Source organism: Mytilus californianus, unplaced genomic scaffold (assembly GCF_021869535.1).
Source record: "Mytilus californianus isolate M0D057914Y unplaced genomic scaffold, xbMytCali1.0.p SCAF_9, whole genome shotgun sequence".
In the NCBI taxonomy this organism is placed as follows: Eukaryota; Metazoa; Mollusca; class Bivalvia; order Mytilida; family Mytilidae; genus Mytilus; species Mytilus californianus.
Genome location: NW_026262745.1, coordinates 34815400 through 34829976, shown reverse-complemented (window position 1 = coordinate 34829976; position 14577 = coordinate 34815400).

The window sequence follows — 14577 nt, the reverse complement described above, 5'->3', positions numbered from 1 at the left end:
AATTCTGAATCGGGCCTATTAAATATATATTGGATACAGTATTTCGTCTGGTAAAGCACAAATTAATGTTACCCTTAATTTGTATTTCTGATATTTTTGTCTTGATTGCAATATGATCAAACAGTTTTTATTTTGCTTAACCAAACACGTAAGCTCAGTCTAAATGACATACCATTCGTTGACAAAGTAGTTGAACTTTAACAAACAATAATTTCATACATATTACATATTTTATTTATCTGTTAAATGTTTTAAGTTTAGAAAACAAATAATATCCTCCCCTTGAAAGCATTATGACAGTCGAACTCTAAATCGCTGATTAAAAAAACCAACGTTATGAATATTTCAACAGAGACTTTAAGGAGAGATTTTTGGACTTTCAAATATCTGCCACCAACACAAAATGACCTTCATGACAAAATATCAAGATATAACATGAGACAACCACTTAGTGGGTTCCTGACTGAACAAGCACATGAACAACCAATTTTTAATAGATCTCAATTTTTGATTTCATTCGGTGGGAAAATAAAAAGTACAAAAAGCGTAGTGAAAAAACACCACTTTTAACTCATTAATAATTTGGCGTTCTATTGGGAATTAACCCATCATTGAAAACCATACGTTACCCTTCAGACATCTTTTTTTTATGTCTTGTTGGATTACTGTCTCAACAATGTATACCATACATTTCCCTTGATTCAAAAACAGAATAAAATTTGAGAATCTTTTATTGTGTCCTGAAAAGATATAGGCGTGGCAGTTGTAATTGAATTTTGACATTTGTAAATATTTTGTAAAATCTGATGTCCGGACTGAGGGTCTGGATGTGTGTGGTGTTTTTCATTTCTGTATTCTTAAATTTTTTTAAACCATTTTTCTCTATTCTTTATTTATTTTGTCCATTATTATCTATTTTTTTTCATATTTTTGCACCCAATTACTCTTTATTTTTTTGGTCAATTTTCTCGTTTCTTTTTATTTTTTGCCCATTTTTCCGTGGTCTTGGTCCAATTTTCTCCCTCATCCAGACCCTCACATATTCCTAGGACTTTTTTTAACTGCATTACTTCCCATAGCCATAGTGAGGACAATTTCTTTATAAAAATCACAAATTAAACAATTTTCTAATTACAAATATGTTTCACTATAATGCCTCTATTCAAACTAAGATGTCTATACAAAAAGTCAATACTATATGTAATCTCAACAAAACGCTGTTGAAATGAAAATCATAAGTCTAGTAATGAAATGATACAGAGCGACTCCATAAATGATTTCACAGAGATAAAAAAAAACTATATATATATATATAAAGACTTTTCAATAAAACAAAACTTATTTTAAGCTGTGATTTGAAGATTAAATTGTATTGCCAAATTATTCGTTATACTTATATTGCATGATATAAGGACCCCATTGGAAATAAGCTTTTCACTTAAATGGGTCATCTTTGGGTCAAAGCAATATATATTCCCATAGTCACCTCCATTATCATATCTAAAGGTTTTTCTACCTATGTTTAACAAATCTACTTTGTATGGGAGATGTACCTTTGAGCTAATTGTTGTAAAAATTGGACTAAACATATGTTACATCTGGGAAAATACTAGTCGACATTTTGGCTAATCCTCCCATGTATAGATAAAAAATGTCTTAAATAGACGACCAAAACCTTAAAAAAACCAACTTTGTCTGTAAATGTTGTAACCTTAGTTTTTTTTACTACTTATATGATATCATAATATAAGATATAATTTGAATAAAAAACTTACTTTTTTATAATTATCAGAAAACTACCAACTAGAAATTCCATGAAGAGCCGTTCCCATAATGTAAACCTAAAAATTCTTTTACTAATCATTTTCATAAAAAGTAAACTTATTAAAAGCAATATGATATAAGAGTAATCGTAGCCTACCTTCATACCTATTAAAAGTAATATGATATAAGAGTAATGGTAGCCTACCTTCATACCTGCCGGGTGTGGTATAACATCTGATGTTCTTACCTGCAGATCAATATCTGTTGCATTTCAATACATTATTTCTATAACTGTTAGACTTACCTGTGCTTTACGTCAAATAGAATTGTTTAAGAGTTGCCACATATGAACTAAAGTATAGATATATATGTATATACATTGTATATATATAATTAATAATATTGCTTTTATCAATTATACATGTACATGTGTATAAGTATTTTCATTTCAAGTTAATTATTTCTACGAACAATTAGGAATAGGGAAGTTCTGCTCTTTAAGATACATGTATCAGGTATTTAAAGGGGTACCACCGATGGGAAGCAGCAAAGGTGCGAAAATCAATCTGTATCTAAATATTAGCAATACAAATTAATAGCTTCCAATTTCATTGTTATGACGGATTTTTCCACCGTCAATCTATCATGGCCATTGTTAGTTTAAATATAATACATGTATATATAACGCAGACAAAATGGTAAGTTTTATATAAAAACAATCAAAGTGATTATCTGAATTATTTTGCATAAGGTTGTGTAGAATGTATGTACACATAGCACGCGTATTTGTTCCGGATGACCTACTTTTGACCGAAGTAAAGCTCTTAGATTTAGATAGATTTGGAAAATGTCAGTTTCATCAATAATTGGAAGTTCTAATTACAGATAATTGAAAAAGCTTGGTAAAAAGTTATGCATTGAGGTAGTTGCAGATCAAATGTGACTATTTTAAAATTGTGTTCCAGTTGACTTAGTTTTGACCTTATTATTGATACTGTACCTCGAAAATACTTGAAAAGAACTATTTTTCTCCATCATTGTAGCTCTTTTTGTAGATACTAAATATTTGATTATGATATTGATAGTAGCATGTCCCCTCCAAAAAATCAAGTGAAAGATTAGTACTTCATTATTTCAAATGGTTGTAATAATCTAAAGTTCCATTTAAATAGAAATAAGAAGATATGGTATGAGTGCCAATGAGACAACTCTCCATCCAAGTCACAATGTGTAAAAAGTAATCAATTATAGGTCAAAGTACGGCCTTCAACACGAATCCTTGGCTCACACCGAACAGCAAGCTATAAAGGGCCCCAAAATGACTAGTGTAAAACAATTCAAACAGGAAAACCAACGGTCTAATCTATATTAAAAACGAGAAACGAGAAACACTTTAAGAGCCACATCAACAAACGACAACCACTGAAACAGGTTCCTGACTAAGGACAGGTGCAAACAAATGCAGCGGGTTTAAACGTTTTAACAGGCGCCTAACCTGAAATAGTAGTGTAACATTACAACATAGAAAGACACACTATAAAATATCAATTGAAATGGCTTAACTCAATCAAAAAGACATATTAACAAAAACAAGTAAACATACACTGAACGAATAAATTTGATCTATCACACAATGTCAAAAAGACAACTATAACCTTGGATAAAATGGAGTGTATGTTTGTCAGCAGTTATTTATTTTGACAATTGCTACTCGCCATCCCAAAGAGTTTCGTTAAAAAATGTTGTCAGCACTTTAACCTCTGCTGTGAAGAACATTTAGGACAACGGGTATTTGTTATAATTCTTAAAATTTTGTCAAATCGGTTATTCGTTCTTTCTTTGAATACAGTTTGAATTTGTTAAAATACTTTTCTATGGAAGGTTTTGCATTTGTAAATAGTTTAGCAATTTTACTTATGCATCCAGAATATCCAAGTAAATGTATTACCACAAAATAAGTCTTTCAGCTTTTATATGCCTAACCCTCCCCATTGTATCTCCATATATGCTCGTTAAAGGAATTGTTTAGAAAACCTATCGTAATAGGAAACACTTCGAATTATCTATTGTTATCGAAACGCCAATTAAGAGTATAGTCTTTTATGGCATACAATACTGATTTGAATCATCACCTGGGAACCATTGAATGTATTGATATATCTATATAATACTGATAATTCTTTGTGTGTAAAGATAACAATACTTTAACACTTTTATGGTATATTGCACTACATACAAACAATAAAGGTTAATAAAAAATGTCTGTTAAAAATAGAACAATAGGAAAAACTAGCAGAAAAACATGCCTTCTGTTTGTTGCAGGTCAAATGTACTTGAGGTACCTTTTGATATTCATTAAATTAACGGGCATGATAATTGATATTTATGTCTTAAGGTTTTAATAAAACACAAACAATCAATAACATAAAACTACATCTAGCAGTGTTTGATTATTTCATTTTCTATGTTCCTAAAACTACGAATTCATAGTTGGCATCAATCATTATCTGCAAGTATAGGTAATTCAGTCCTTTGTAGAGGGGCAAATAATGTTAGCGGATATATAAAAGGGGACTGAAGGGGAGCATACAGATTGGGATAACTTTGACCCAAGATAACTGTATCGCCTATCTTCAGCGTCAATTGTTATTTTATTAGCAAGTTCGCTATTTGTCAGTTGTTACATCTAAAATGTCAGGAAGAAAACACTTCCCCTAGCTACAATTCATTATGCACAGGATAGACGTTCTAATATTCCCCTCAACATTTTGGCCAACATTGTACCTTGTTCGGAACAACCATGAAATATTTGCCAATGAACGTTAAGCAAAACAGCATACATCGATCCCAATACATTTGTTGTTGTCTACCACATTTATATAATGAAAAGTTTTTTTCCCAATCAGTGTATTACAAAAACAGCTGAAACAGTCACAGCTTGTTTTCTGTTAGAATCAAATTCATATTGCTACAGATATCTCATGTAAGAGTGTGTGCGTGGGGGGTCATTCATTTCTGTATTCTGTAATTTTTTAGGCCTTTTTTTAAGTATTCTTTATACTTTTTGCCCATTATTCTCCATTCTTCATATTTAAGCACCCAATTATTCCCTATTCTTTATTTTTTTGGTCCATTTTTCTCTATTCTTTATATTTTTGCCCATTAATCTCTATTCTGTTAAACCCATCCGCACCCTCATGTAACAGATAAGTATCTGTAAAACAAAATGCTGATGATGACGAAGCGGAATCACAAAATGCTTAATATATAAACACCCTAATTGTTTTATTTACAGATATATGTATATGGAGTATATATCTCCCAGTTGATACGATATTCCAGAGCTTGCATTTCCTATCTTACAAGCTTAAGGAAGCTATTGAACCAAAAGTTACAAGTAGAGAAGTTGAAATTATCTTTTTGAAAATTTTACGGACAAAATAAGTTATCAATATAAAAAAAAGAAATGTTGTATGACTGCAATGCAATGAGATAACCATTCAACAGACGTCAAAGGACAAACATTTAGTATAGGTTATTGTATAAATGACGATGTAATACTACCACATGTACCAAGTTCAACTGGGTCACGTAAGTAAAATCAATCTTGGTTTAATGTGGTATAAGTTATATATGGAACGATTAATTACGTTTCTAAAAACAAGTCTTGAAATCAATTGTGAAACAAAGATTACATCAACATTGTTTACGCAAAATACACGCATCCTCGCTTGGTAAAAAAAAAAACCCACTTCTGTATAATCATAATTATTAAAGTTTCTCAGACATTATAATACATTTATTTTCACTTTTCGGTATAAATTTAACTTATAGATTAACTTAGTTTTTTGCAATTAACTTTCATATACAACGAAAGACAAATAACTTAAACATGAATAGAATGCTAATAAAGTTTGAAGAAGCTTCTTCATAATAAAGACATAACATATGAAGAAAAATGATAGTCAAGTTCCATATTTTTCTGAAAAATGGGTTTAGTTTTTGACAGTCGACGAGTTACATTTGAACACTGACAGTAGCAATTGCAGGCGAGAAACTTTTGTCAGATATTTCCTCAAAATTGCATGGCCCAACATGATGACATCAATTTCATTCAACATAAGCAATAGGAAAAGAACATCTCAATCTTTCAGATGAGAAACGAAGACAGCATTATAAACTTACACTTGCGGGTTTATCACTTGTCTTGTCTGACAGATCACAATTCCCCCATTGTGGTGACCCATGTGAAGATCCAAGTCATTTATTTACTGTATGCAAAGCTTATGATATTCGTAGACAGGTACATCAAAATTTATGAATTGGTTGTTTGTTGATTGCTTAGTCCAGTGGCAAATATTCAATGCTAGTTCAGGTCGAGAACAGGTTAACAATAAATACAATAGATAGGTCCTGCAATTGGGGTTGGAAGGGATAAAGGAAGGGAAATTTGGAATACCAAGGGAAAATGAGGATATCTTGGATAGGCTTGCAACAGGCTACTACGGATCCCTCATAGAGTTGTTGCAATGGTTTTTCACGTGCAGAAGGCGTGGCACTCTCTATACACGACGCATCAGATTTAACGTCCCCATTTTACCGAACGTGGCTGCGAATTTATATATCCCACACAACCGAATGGACGACCCACTTGCCTTTTAAAAATAGTAACAGTATTCAGTAACTACATCAAAATGTACATTGTATAAAGTTAAATATATCATATCGTATAAATGGAAATAAGACTTGATTAATTTCGTGCACCCGAAGCTCAAACCCAGACATTTGAAAGCCAAGGATGTATAAGACCAAAATACATGCATGAAGAGCTATAAAAAGGAACCTTAAATAGCCAATTTCATCTAAACTTAACAATCTGAGGGAGGTGATAATATAATTGTTGTTTTATACATTTTATAGGATACCAAAATTTTTTCGGTATACCATACATTGATTATCTATCTACCATTATTATATTATACATTGTTGAATATCAATTGCGTGAGATGCTATTTTAGTTATTTCTCTAAGAATTTTAATTGTCTTTGTACCTGTGTATAATTGGTTTTGTTGATTGTTCCTTTGAAAATTGCGGAGGATGCATATAGGCTTTCGCATACAATCCAAATCCTTTGAATTATTTTCTGAATAGAATATATTTAAATAAATGAATTCCATTATTTTATCGTTTGTAACCGCTTCCTTGTCAAAGATCTTGGATAAGAGAAAAATACATACCTCTGTAATGTACAAACCTTTTGATTGGAGATAAGATGAAGAAAATGTTGTCACGATCTAATGTTCAGTTATATAAGAACATCACAATGATATTCCTTTAATAATTTTATATTTTTATATTTTTTATGAATCTAGACAAACAGAGATACTTTTATTATATAAATTTATCCAAAAAGAATACCAACTTTATTCCCATATAAGAAACAAATCCGCTATTCAAAATTCCGATCAAAACTAACCAATTTACAGGGCCTTGAAAAACATTACACATGGGGTGTAAGAATAATCCCATTTCCATGGTTTCCGCATAAACAGAAAAAAATTCAAAACCTATGTATTAATACTATTGAAACATTACTGTATCATATAAACAAAATTCCAAACAAGAAACTCTTACAGAAACATATAAAAAAAACTTTACTTTAAAAAAGTACTTCTTTTGTATATAAGATACATTGTAAAATGAAAATTAATTTAGATAGTGGATTGGCCCCTAAATTGGACACCTTTCCTTTTCTTGACATGGCGCAAAACAATTGTCAACTGTTTATCTCCCCTTCTTTCACTTATACAGTGTAAACTATCGTTGACGGACTAAGCTTAATGATTATTGATACGACTGATAGGGAAAGATAACGTATTAAATAGCCACATGATAAAAGTAAATAAATAATTTATATTCTTATTTGAGGGAAGTTATGACATCTGTGGATTAAAGGTAGGAATACAGGATAAAAGAGAGTTGAATGTCAGGCCAATGCTAAATCTATCCTTATATTCATTCTCCTTGTCCTGTTCCAATTATTTATTCACTCATTTGGGTATTATGATAATAAATTAATGTATATCATATAGTTTCTAGTAACAAACAAGACACATGGAATTGTTTTGTTTAGTTCCTATATGCAGAAGCGGATTTAGGGGGACTTTGTCTAGTTTCGGGCCCTTGCGCCCCCTTTTTCAAAATCCTGGATCCGCATCTGATATGAATCTTCCCGTTAAGAAAGAATATTTATTCCAAATAGTTGGAAAACTTTAATAAGCATGTACAAATTTATCGTCTTTTTTCTTTTTGTTAAGATTTTTGTTAAAATTGTTTTCAAGCCTTATTCATATTTATATATATGTTTAATTAATAAATGATCTTCCGTAGCCTTTGTTAAAATTATTCAAAACTGACTATTTCAATGTAATGCACTTCTCATGTAGTTCGACCCTTTTCAATCGTTATAAACCACACGGGAGCTGTATAACATCTAAATATAGCTAGAAAATAATAAACTGAGATGAAGGGTATTCGTTATAAGGACCCCATGATCTAAAGTTGTAAGGCAATTTCATAAGAATTAACGAAGAAACGCATTTCTTTCTCGACACATTTTTATTTGTGTTGAAAACGCATGATATATTTACTAATGAACTTTGATCAATTAACACAATTCCACTCGAATCAAACTTTTAAAAGACATTTCAATCCGAATATTGATCCGACACTAAAATGCTAAAGAATATGTAAGTCGAAAGGAAAAAATACACTTACTACATAACGTCTTAAAAGTAGTAAATCAAAAGAATCATATATGTGGAAAAAATCTCAGAGATTCCATTTACTTTTCATATAGTCAGACAGAAACTACAACCCATATTACCACTTTTACTGTGGTGAATAGAATTTATCAAAACAAAAAAAAATACTATTGATATATTCCGATAGTAAATCTACATTCCGGAAGTAGTTTATTTTGCAAGATGATGGACACATATAATTTTTTTTAGATAGTATGCTGATAACATTCAGATTAGATATATATGTTTACGGATACTGGAATAATTTTCTGCATCAGCAGGTTAAACATTAACGGATAATGTACATGTCGGATACTTTTTTATATGGGGGTGGGGGGAGGGGGGCTTATATATATATATATACACTGTACGAAAGGTGGAACAGTAGTATTTCATAGCACATAGGGATAATGATAGACCTTTTAGAATGTTCACTACTTTCTAACACTGACCCAGAACTTACACACACAGTTTCATTATAATATTCAGATATGAATGTGAATATGTATGATAACTGTATTCTTTTTCTGCTGTGACCGTCTTCTTTTCTGCTATCTAGTTGATAAAACTAAGGCCACTAGTGCTTTGCGGCCTTTTAACATGCAGTGAATACGAAATATTCAAAAATTTATTATCACCTGTATGTAAAATTATTTTATATTGTTCTACACCCGACTCATCTCTAGTTTGGAAAAATAAGTTCAGTTGATGCTACATTTTTTGTCTAATATTAGTGTTAAGATATATTGACCGAAGTGGGGTACACGCAAGAACAATCTAGTTCCCGGAAAGTAAATACTAGCGTTCAACCTAAATGAATAATACTTTTATTTATCATATTAACATGATTAACAAGGTCGGCCAGTAAAGATTTTATCTGTTTACATAGCAAATCAAATTATTAGCGGTTGCATGTAAATTTAGATTGGGAAATTTCACTGCAAATAAAACTTCCTTGTATGTGCAGAGTAGTTTTGAGTGCGTTTTGGAAAAGGGGGAGGTCGATGTAATGACATAACAAACATTTGTTTAGTATGTTTTTTTTTTTTACATGTATTGGGTTTTCCTCTCTCACTTTTAGTATTGTTATTTCTTTTTTTGACTCAAATGCAGGTATAGTTTAACTCATTCTAAAAGGAAAGTCATTTTGTTTTATAGAGTTAATCTTACTCAATTTAAAGAGGAGGGTGATATTATATTTTTTGCGTGAACCCCTTATACATTGGCGAGTTTTGGAAGTGTCTATGGGCCACTCGATATCCCCCGGAATCACGATTCTCGGAACGTCTCGAAAATTTTCCATCATTTATTGCGTGAACCCCTGAGGGTTCACGCATATTTATTAGTTAGAAATATAGTCTATAGAGGAATATTCGGAAGCTAAATTATTGTTCATTCGGAACACCTATTCATCTTATCTGTATTAGCTTCCTGCAATTAAGAGCACCGCCATACGGTGTATCTAAGATATTTAAAACATGGCAATAAAGAATTTTCACAGATCGCTAATTCACTTATCTGATATATTGATAATAAACAATCAAACATGTATATTTATTGTAAAGCTACATTTTATGCATTGCAAGGGTTTACTGACTTGAGCAAAGTTGACAGTTGTACCCTTTGATAAACAAGTGAAAGTTAAATGATCAAGATTTAATTATAACGACCTATGGTATCAAACATCTGTGTCTAGATATTCACAGAGAGATATTTAAAATAGTGCTGTGGTTTCTACATAATGAGTTATAGTGGGCTTTGAGATTTGATTTGTAACAATAAGATCAATATGCACACTTGTCATTTTGACAAATCAGATAAAAAAAATCTGTTTCAAATGGAAATAAAACAAGTAAAATAAAGACTGTTCGTTAATATACATTTTTACAACTTTTACTGTTTCCTTTTTACTGTATTCTCTATCAATTAAGTTATCTTGTAAGTTAATTAAATGTTTATTTAATCCATTGATGTCACTATTATTTCAGTGACCACTGCAGAAAATCTTGACTCGTTCAAGAGACTACTGCATGCACATTAAATCTCAATTCCCATGTTTTTATTTGCACCATGTATAAATGTTCTGTACAGCACACATTATTTCCTTTCTGTTAAAATTATTCTTTGACTTGTTAAGTATGCAAGCGCACACCAAACAGTGACAGGATAGTCAACCAAATGACGGTGGTCACTTAGTGGTAGAAGTAGAAACTTCTTATATTATTCACACACTGTAATGCTCTTAAATTTATGTGAGTTTTGGATGTGCACTAGTGATTGGTAAATATTGATACGTTTTTGTGTTTTTAATATATGTGACTTAACATCAAGAATTCCATTATTACGGAATCGTTCACTTTTGTACACTTCGGTATCTAAATAGAGGGTGGTAAAAGGGAGGGTCTGAACACGGAAACACGTGAAATAACAAATCGCAAAAACGTTACACGAAAAAAAAACACTCTGGAAAAACGAAGCCAAGGAATAAAATCGTAAATATTAAGGAAAAAAGTACCAAAAGTTATTACTCAGCCCTTCTTGGAGATCATATGCAGTCATTATAAATGGACATGGCGACCCTGCATGTGGTCACCTTTTAACGTCCGTTAGTTGTATTCGATTTATCAAAGGAAAAACAATAGGCTATCAATAAATATCTTGGGACCAGTTAATTAGTTTATAATTTAAAACAATATTTGGGCTGACTTTGAATTAGTCCCGGTTTACTTTTTAATCAAATGTGGTACAAGCACGAGAAAATAAGAGTGCCGACACGAAACACGGAAAATAATTAAGGGAAAACACGAAGCACGCACATCGAACCAAACACGAGAAAACGAGAAATAAAACGTCGAAACATTGAAACACGTGAAATAAAAAAGGCCGAAAACGTTGCACGAAAATAACCCTTTACCACCCTCTAAATAGGCCATACTAGATGTCCACACCTCATATTAGAACTTAAGTAGGTGGTCAATTTCGTTTGCAAGGTTAAAGAAATCTTCAACTTGCTCTAATTTGCCTGTGAAGACCATAAAACCGTCATCACTATTGACAGTGTAATTTGATGTTTTCTCTCCATTGGAACTTATATATCTAAGATTTTAATGAATAGGACAGACAGATGCAGATCTGTGCATGTTTGTGACAATGTGCGCGCCTATAATGTGTTTGTATAACAATTCATTAAACTCAAATTCATTATTAATTTAACAAATGCAGTTAAATCTATTTTATATTCTCCTGTGTGTCAATAAATACTAATGCATTGATAACAGTTTCTTCTAAATTACCAGTTCTCGTCCTGAATATGCATGAAATATTTGCCACTGGACGTTAAGCAACCAACAATCAATCAATCTAAATTACCAATGATCATATTTGTGTACATTGACGTACATCATAGGCAATAAGAATGCATACTTTTTTACCTCGTGTGACTCTATTTTATTAATGAAATTTTTTGTATCTTGAATGTAAAAGTTATGCCTCTTCAATAATTGGATGTTGGATGTGTACTAATTATTAATTTAGTCTTAGATGCATGATTTTTTTTAATTAGTTGTTAGTGGCTTTGAACTAGCTGTCAGTAACTGCGAGTACTCTCAGATCTGTACTTAGTGTCTATTTGTTGTTGGGATATACAAGTACCCGGCCACGTCCACTCTGTGTAGTATTTCTGTTTGTATCCATCTGATGAGTTAAGCCTTTTTCAACTGATTTTTATAGTTCGTTCTTATGTTGTACTGTTACACCACTGTCCCAGGTTAGGGGAGGGTTGCGATCCCGCTAACATGTTTAACCCCGCCACATTCGGTGTGTATGTGCCTATACCAAGTCAGGAGCCTATAATTCAGTGGTTGTCGTTTGTTGATGTATTACATATTTGTTTTTCGTTCATTTTTTGTACATAAATTAGGCCGTTAGTTTTCTCGTTTGAATTGTTTTACATTTGTCATTTCGGGGCCTTTTATAGCTGACTATGCGGTATGGGCTTTGCTCATTGTTGAAGGCCGTACGGTGACCTATAGTTGTTAATTTCTGTGTCATTTGGTCTCTTGTGGAGAGTTGTCTCATTGGCAATCATACCACATCTTCTTTTTTATATTCATATGATTGGATCAAGTAAGTATCTCTCGCGGGAGAGTTACACTTATTGATGATTGGTCGGTAACGAACATTAATGTGTCCTGCTCGCTGACCAGTTCGTAATGCCTCATTACTTATTTCTAGATTAATTTTATGAATTTTTGGAAGAAGGTACATGTGTCCTCTATGTTTTGAATTATTATTATTCTTTAAGAAATTATACGTCTGGGAATCTTTTTTTCTCTCTCCTTGCTTTATATTTAACACTTCTCTCAACATGCCAAAATTGTAATGATTTGCAACAAAAAGAAAATATTATCCTCCACACACATGGCCAAGATAACACTGATATATAATTTCTTATTCAGTTTAATTAGAATAAAAAAGTTCTAAGGTTCACGTATTGTCTTTTTTTTTTAAAAAGCAACTTGTATAGGTAGTTATTTATGTCTTTGATACGATACATTGTATATTTCAACAATCCGACAAACGGTTCATTTGTAGATTTGAAAGTAAAACAATAAAGACTAGGTTGCATTCTAAATCATTTATATGTTAGAACCTATTTGCCTTTTGACAAAACATATATGTTTTTAATAATGTGAATGTTTATTAAATATCAAGTATAATGATAACGCAATTACATAATTCATGCTTTGAGACGGTCCCTCTACACGTTGTGTGTGTCGTATTTGATAAACCTGGGAATAGTTTATTGATATACAATGACCCAGAATAAACTGATTTTTTCTGAACGTTTATCATTTGATATTTAGTATTTCAATCATAGCATGAGAAAATGTCGGAAAGAATGAAGAAAATTAAGAAAACGATATTTCTGTTAAAAATATTTATCTAAGGTCGGAAACACAGTGGTCGGAAAGCAGAAAGATAATCAAACAAAAGGATTTTTCTGTAAAAAAATATCTAATTTCATTAATAGATACTACCAGACTAAGATAATATTCATTGTTAAGGTAAAACTGAGACTGAATTTATTCCTAATAATTATAGAATATAATTAAAAACCAATTGTTCAGAGAACAATTGAAGGTCTTTCCACATCAAAGAAATTTTGAAAAGAAGCTAGTTTACTCAGACTGGTGCGATAAATAAATGGTATTGATCTGCTTTAAAGTGAACTAAAGGAGATAATGTTCTACTTCTGGTTAAGTGGATGTTACTTCCGGTCTCATATGATAGCTTCTTTCACACTGATTCCAAATATATATAGTTTCTATATACTTTTGCCTGTAAATCCGGATACAATTGCCCACTTCCGGTTTACAGAAAGTCACTTCTAGTCTTAAGTGATAAGTAAATGTATTTAAATTACAAAATATATGGATTCTGAGTACTTTTATATGAAAAAAGTGCAAAAATGGCTACTTCCGGTTTTCTCAAGGTCACTTCCGGTTGTCATTTTTCAAGGTCATATGTCACCTAACCTTTTGTACAAGGTCATATGACTTTATAATGAACTTAGTTGAAGTTATAATCAAATAATCTTATATTAAGACATTTCAGGGGCACTAACTCCTATAAGATGCCATTAAATTGTATCAGACCAATGTATCATATCTTCATTACAATTAAGCAAACATTTTGCACTTGTTCTTTAATATGTATCTTTCAAAGTGTCGGAGAAAATGCAAAAACAAGCAAAAGTCACAATTGAGAACTTTACCTTGACCTTTGACCTTGACCTCATTTTCTAAGTTAGGACCTAGGGGCCTCAAATAAAAACATTCCAGGGTTATACGGTTAACGGTTGATGAGTTGAAACCACATACCTACAAATTTATTTTGTAAAGGTAGATAACTCCTATAAAATTTCATCGAATCGCTTCAATCTAAATTAGTCAAAAATTCCTGAGGATGTAACAAACAATTTGTAAAAAGAATTTTGTCGATATCTTT